Here is a 7,690-nt window from a genome sequence, read left to right on the forward strand (position 1 = left end):
AACTTAGGTTTGTTAATTAAAACCAACATATTTGTTAATACAAAATTCTAATGAAAAAAAATATTACCAAAAATATTAGCGGTAAACCCCGTAGCAGAACCTAGGCTTTGAGTAAAGAAATATTTCCATGCAATCTTGTACCGTGACGTGCTAAACAGTCACACGGATGTTTTGGCCACATTGCATCAGGGGCCGGGAATGTGAGCATTGTCGTGAGGAGGTGCAAGGACATTCCACCGGGAGCTGTGAAGTTCTGTGCAGATTTCACTTCACTTCCACTTGCTGTAACATTGGATCTGATTACTCTCAGAGCGCTCCAGAACTGACCACTTTCAAATAGCGTTGCCACATCAGAGGACATCTGAACACAAGGGACGACGTTTAAACTCTCTAGAAATCCTACAGATAAAAGTGATAATATTAATATGATAGTGCTGACAGCCAGTTCAATATTGTCCATCTATTGCTGTAATACCATCTTGATTTATCTAACTTGTGCTTAACTCATGGAACTGCCATTGCATCATTGTATCAAATGTGTTTTGTTTTCACTCATAAAAAATAGATTGTTACAGACAGTTGTCAACTGTGTCAGTAACATAATATCTACTTCCTAAATCATTAAGAGCTGAAAAGTTTCCTATATAAAAAGCATAGCAAAATGTAATAAAGCACAGTGAAAGCATTGTAGCGCTAAGAAATAATAATAATAGATTATTATCGGCATAGGTAAGTATGTGTGTGTGTGTGAGAGAGAGAGAGAGAGAGAGAGAGAGAGAGAGAGAGAGAGAGAGAGAGAGAGAGAGAGAGAGAGAGAGAGAGAGAGAGAGAGAGAGAGAATCTTCGCAATGTTATCCTGGCATGCAATAAAAATCAATGGTTGTTGAGTGTGCAGGTTATGAAAAGACTCTCGCAGTGGCTGTCGGTCTCTTTAGTTTATTGCTGTATGTAAAGATATGATGAGATCAGTCGGGGAGTCGACAGTGTTAGATGAGTAATGGGAATGGAAAGATAAGATACAAATAGTGGAACTCAAACCCCCATCCAGCAATTAATCACAACAATCTGAGGGGGCTGTGCAGACACAATCAAAACAGCATGAAACCAAATCCCTGTGGAGAATGTGACAGTGTGACCCCGACACAAAGGCACACCCACCTGAGCGTGTTCCTGTGTGTTAATCACCCTATCACCCCCTGCCCACACCCCGGCCAGCCTCTGACTAGATTGCATGGCCAGGATCACACCTCCACATTGAACGCAGTGTTGGAGTCTATTGCTAGGCAGCTTCCAAATTAAATTTTTTTAAGTTCATTGGGTGCGTTTTAGTGCTAATGATTATTTGGAGCACCTTCTTTTGAGAATCTGGTTCAATGACTTCAGCTGTTGCATTGTTCCACAGGCAGTGACTGTACCGGCATGCAAACCAAATCAAGCCTCAAGACTCAAGTTGGACACATTCCAAGGTGAAACAGAAATGGGCAGCAGTGAACGAGAAGGCTGTAATTATTTTATTCACATTTTTTTCAAGCGGGGGCGAAACCCAAGCTTACTCACGGCGGGATGACCGAATGAAACTGTTTCTTTTAATTCATTAACGTGTAATTTATGTTTTAAACTAAGTCCCACAAACCTCACCTAGCAAAAGAGGCGTGTGGGCCGATTAATGTGAGTGCATTGCCGATGTTCATTGGGGATAGAATTTAATTATGGGGTTTGTGCTCCCCCAGGTTTAGGGAGGGAGATCCACTGGTATTAGTTTAAACACATTCACCCCATTGCAACCATGTATTATTATTATTATTATTATTTATTTCTTAGCAGACGCCCTTATCCAGGGCGACTTACAATCGTAAGCAAAAACATTTCAAGCGTTACAATACAAGTAATACAATAAGAGCAAGAAATACAATAACTTTTGTTCAAGCAAAGTACAAGTTTGACAAACCACAATTCAATAATACAGCAGGTAATAGTGATAGTTACATCAGGATATGATTAAATAGTGAAAGTTACATCAGGATGTGATTAAATACAAAGTACTACAGGTTAAAAACTTGGCAGATTACAGTATTCTGAAGTACAGGATTAAATGCAGTAAAATAGGGGGCTGATAAGAGCAAAATAAAGCACATTTACATGAAGGGTGATAGTGTCCCAGGATACAAACAGAGGAGTTCTACAGGTGCTCTTTGAAGAGGTGGGTCTTAAGGAGGCGCCAGAATGTGGTCAGGGACATCCTGACATCCTGACATCTGTAGGAAGGTCATTCCACCACTGCGGAGCAAGGGTGGAGAAGGAGCGGGCTTTGGAGGCAGGGGAGCGTAGCGGTGGTAGAGCTAGTCTTCTAGTGCAGGCGGAGCGGAGAGGTCGAGTGGGGGTGTAGGGAGAGATGAGGGTCTGGAGGTAGCTGGGTGCAGACTGGTCAAGGCATCTGTAGGCTAGTACAAGAGTCTTGAACTGGATGCGAGTGGTGATAGGGAGCCAGTGGAGCGAGCGGAGTAGTGGAGTAGCGTGGGCGAAGTGAGGCAGCGAGAACACCAGGCGGGCAGCAGAGTTCTGGATGAGCTGGAGCGGACGGGTGGCGGACGCAGGGAGGCCAGCCAGGAGGGAGTTGCAGTAGTCTAGGCGGGAGAGTACCAGGGCCGGGACCAGGAAAGCACATCACCCACAAGTACTTCATAGTAATCGACAAGAAAGTCATTTTATGTAAGGTGTAAAGTTCAGTTGCTGCTTGTGATGAATTGTCAATCATTGTAACAGGCTGTTAGCAAACCTTATGTTGACATCTACTGTAAAGTTGTTTGCTCAGTTCTTTGCAGTGTTTCCATTCAACTGAAAATGATGCAGTAGACATAATGCAGGATATTCTTGAAGGGGTGGCCCAATACAAGCTCCTCTTCAAAACTTTATTCATCAGAAAACCTTTAATCAACAATTCCATAGTTACAATTATGGTTACTTAGAAAGAAACCAACCAAGTGGATTAAAATTGGATGATGACTGCAAAGATTTGGGCTTGAATGCTATTCAAACCCTACGCTTGATGCACAATGCGCCTCTGATATTTGGAGATATTGTTGAAGCAAATGACAAATTTTGGCACCTACTGCTTCTGCTTATACAGATGGTTAATGTTTAACAATTATAACAGAAGGCATGGCTTATTATTTAAAGCATTTGATTTTTGAACATCACAACATGTTTAAAGTTTCTAGATAGGAATCTGCTTCCAAAACACCACGTCGTGATTCATTTTCTAAGGTGCATTATAGGACCAATATTACATATGTGGTGTATGAGACTTGAAGCCAAACATAGATTTATTTTTTAAAACACAGTAAAGAATTTCAAAAACAACATAAAAACATTAGTAAAGAAACATCAGGTCAATTTAGCATATCACTGGGGGAATTACAAGTTACATAGATTTGAATTTGGTCCAGGAATAGCTGAAATATTAAGTGGAAGATAAATATAAAGTATTTATTCAGATGTATTCACATCTAAGTGGGTGCAGTGCTATAGAACTGAAAATCACAAAGAAGTGTTTGTTTGTTGTGGCACCTGCTTTGAAATGCCAACTTTTTAAAGAATCATCACTATAATAATCCAAGAGGAACGGGCTGGTGTGGTGGCCATTTCTTTCAATGAACATTTCAATGCCTTCGGAATTGAGGAGAAAACAAATTACTCTTTTTCTGTCCAGTTGTGCTTTGTATTCTGTACTGGAAGCGTTGGAATAAAGCAAGAATATATTGAATGCTTTGTGACTGCTTAATCATTTTACCAGGCTATTACGGGCAGACTTTCTTTGATTCATTCTCTCTTCTGAAAGTATATTTTTTTTACTTTTCTTTTACATTTTGCTTGAAAAAGCTTAGCTTAGCAGGACAGGTTTTAGTGTAAACCACAACCCACATTAACAAAGTCAATAAACAGAGTCTGACGCAGTGAGTAAAAAAAGAAAAACGCCAAAACGTAAATGTATTTGAAATGATTTATTATTATTATTATTATTATTATTATTATTATTATTATTATTATTATTATTATTATTATTATTCGCAATATAAAAGTACGTAACATGTATAACACATTATGGCTGCTTAAACTAATTAGTCACAAATTACACAAATTTAAGATAGCTGCTTAAAAAAAAAAAAAAAAAGATAATAGATTTAAATGGTTTAATAAGTCTCATCAATTATTTAACAATGTGTCCCGGTTTTGAGCTTTGAATATCTGGTCACCGTATACACTACTCATGGTCGACTTGGCTTAATAATAATCCCAGAGAAGGGATCTGATGGTTACCGAGCAGTTTTAACTTCACTTTCATTTTTTTTTTCGTTTTTGTTTTACCGGTGCTGTATTTTAAAGTAAGATATTGATTGGGAGTTTTATTTCAAATAGAGTAGCCTATTTAGAGTATAGTACTGTTTAATATATCTGAGGATAAAACTTTAACTGTTTCGAGCATTGTCGTTCTATTGAGGGGTCTACTTTACTGTGATTTTTACCTTTGTGACAGCGGCCTCTATGTGGCGTGTGTTGCGCAATTGAGGACGTGTGTTGCAGTTTGTGATATCAGTCAGCACTGCTGTGCTTAAGGCAGCTAAGGTGTGGTGAGCTCACAAGACCATCCGCACCCAACTGCTGCCTTCCTGACTCGTTTTACACATGCTGCACACTTCAACGAACCTGCCAATCAAGGGTAGAAAAGACACACTCAGAGGACAAGGAGTGCTTACGAAAAAAGCCTGTTGTGTTTGCCGCTAATGCACTATATATGTGTGTGTGTGTGTGTGTGTGTGTGTGTGTGTGTGTGTGTGTGTGTGTGTGTATAGATAGATAGATAGATAGATAGATAGATAGATAGATAGATAGATAGATCTATATATATATATATGTACTGACACAGTGTACTGTATGTCAGCTTCAATTATAACACGCGAATGATTGAGGATCGCAGTGAATCGTTTCTGCTGGTCCTGCAGCGATATTGTTCAGGACGATGCAAATAAGGGATTGTGTCTGTTTCAGGGCAGTAGGCAAATCCTGTGGTTTGAAATGAATCTTGCTCCTCCTCATGCCATGACCCGTCTGCACATTGTTGCATTATTGTTATGTTTTTCTATCCATAAAGGCGCATCCAGAGGCTTGTCTCAACAGATCCAAGTTCACGTTGTCATTTACTGATATAAAGTATAAATTGCAGTTAATTGAAATGTGTTATGTTGAGATCAGGAGATGGGGTAACACTTTACACTGTGCCTCTAATTACTGTGTATAGTAGTTACTTAGTAAATGCATGTGCACTGACACATTATTACAATGTTATTATGCACAGTTACAATGTACTTAATGTGTACACAGTTTTTGCATCCTTCCTTCTTTATACCCATGCATTAAAGCTGCACACTTCAAAACGCACACTGTACAGCTATGGCATCATCCTGTAGAATGAACTAATGTTGCTTCATAAAGTCGAATGAAACCTGCTGAATAATGTTACGTTAACATACTGAATTACTCACCGCTTTGTGGTTTTCCATATACTTAACGAGAAACTGAAAACAAATTTAAATGGTGACATTTTGAACTATAACATGAAATATTGTACTACTATTATGGCTTCTGGTAAATAAAAAGATCAAAATTATGTTCAGAGAGAGAGAGAGAGAGAGAGAGAGAGAGAGAGAGAGAGAGAGAGAGAGAGAGAGAGAGAGAGTGTGAGAGAGAGAGAGAATAATAGATGGGCTTCAGTGAGTTACAGGAAAATAATTCCATCTAGGGTTTATGTGGCGTCATAAACTATGAGACCTGTCACAGAAACCTGAGATGTAATTATTATTTTCCTTAAACTCATTGAAGCCCATCTATTTTTTATTTTATTTTTTTATTTTTTTTATAATACATGGATATTAGTATCTGTAACAACAAACAGACAATAAACGGGCGTTGAGGTTCAAAATGCAACTGAATTTAATGAGTAATAATAACCTACATTAAGTCAATATTAAAGAATCTTAAATATAATTTTCTTTTTAATAATTCAGGAACGGTGAATTAAACTGGGTAGCTAATGAAATGCAAAAAACAATGTATTAAGGAAAATCTGTTTCAATGGGGTATGCTTTTTTCTTTTTTTTTTTTTTATTATTAGTCGCTGTCAGAGTCGAAGATTTGTGTCGCTCGCTTGGTTGGTGCTCCCGTTGGTGAAGGATGATTGTAAATCTTCACAGAGACAGATTTGTGGGTGTTGTCGAGTGATTTAAATTTTGAAAGTCATTGGCATGAATGTCTTCAATTTCCTGTTCCACTCCAGTTTCTCAGAGATACGAATGTACCACCTGTACATCATTTTTTTTTTAACGTCTTCTCATTTTGTTGATCATTAATGAACATTTCTGTACTGTGGGTGTTGTCGAGTGATTGAAAACGAGACATTTTGTGTGAATTGAAAGTGGTCTGGAGGAGTCCTATGGGTCAAAGTTCAAGTATATTTTGCTCTAGAGGAATTATGACATTTTGACGTCACTACTGTGGTATTATGCCTTTTTTTAATGGCTCAGGATTAATATATATATATTATGTCTTAATCTTAATTCTAAGTGATGCAAAACTTTTGGCAATGTCTGTCCATGACTAAACATTATTCAAATCCATTTGCGTCTTTGACATTCCTGGGACGCTCACACAGCTTATTTTGTCATGTTGGTTTGCTATGTATCAGTTCATCTTTTTCAAAGCTCAGTTTATGTAAATAAGGAGTATGCCTGACTGTGATAATGGCATGGCTTCTCAGATAGACACACGCCCAGATAGACTGAACCCTTCTGGATTTCTGGAGTGTTTAATCACACTGAGGTGTGGCCAACACAATTCTGGACCAACCCTTCGTGGGACATTTGGAAAAATACCATTGCAGTGCCATTATTATTATTATTATTATTATTGTTATTATTATTATTATTATTATTAATATTAATTTCTTAGCAGATGCCCTTACCAAGGGCGACTTACAGATATGTACAAATAATAAATCAAGAATTACAGTACAATTAAGAGCAAGATACAAAATACAATGACTTCAGTCCTAATAAGAGCGAGTACAAAACACAGTACGATTTGATATCGGGGCAGTTCAAGAGCAGATAACAGTGTTGATAGTTACATCAGGGTTAGATACGAGGGCAGATGAAATACAAAATACTAGAGATTGGATTAAATACAGTAAAATAGGGAGCAGATAAGTGCAAGTTAAAGTGCATTAAAGGCAGAGTGCTATATTGCCTAGAAGGGGAGAGTTGAATTTTACAGGTGTTGTCTGAAGAGGTGTGTCTTGAGGAGGTGCCGGAAGGTGGTCAGGGACTGGGCAGTCCTGATATCCATAGGAAGGTCGTTCCACCACTGCGGGGCGAGGGTGGAGAAGGAGCGGGACCTGGAAGCAGGGGATCGTAGAGGAGGTAGAGCCTGTCTTCTAGTGCAGGAGGAGCGGAGAGGTCGAGTCGGGGTGTAGGGAGAGATGAGGGTCTGGAGGTAGCTGGGTGCAGTCAAGTCAAGGCATCGGTAGGCGAGTACAAGAGTCTTGAACTGGATGCGAGCGGTGATCAGGAGCCGGTGGAGTGAGCGGAGCAGCGTGGGAGAAGCGAGGCAGAGAGAACATCAGGCGAGCAGCGGAGTT

The sequence above is a fragment of the Acipenser ruthenus genome, chromosome 27, assembly GCF_902713425.1.
Source record: "Acipenser ruthenus chromosome 27, fAciRut3.2 maternal haplotype, whole genome shotgun sequence".
Taxonomy (NCBI): domain Eukaryota; kingdom Metazoa; phylum Chordata; class Actinopteri; order Acipenseriformes; family Acipenseridae; genus Acipenser; species Acipenser ruthenus.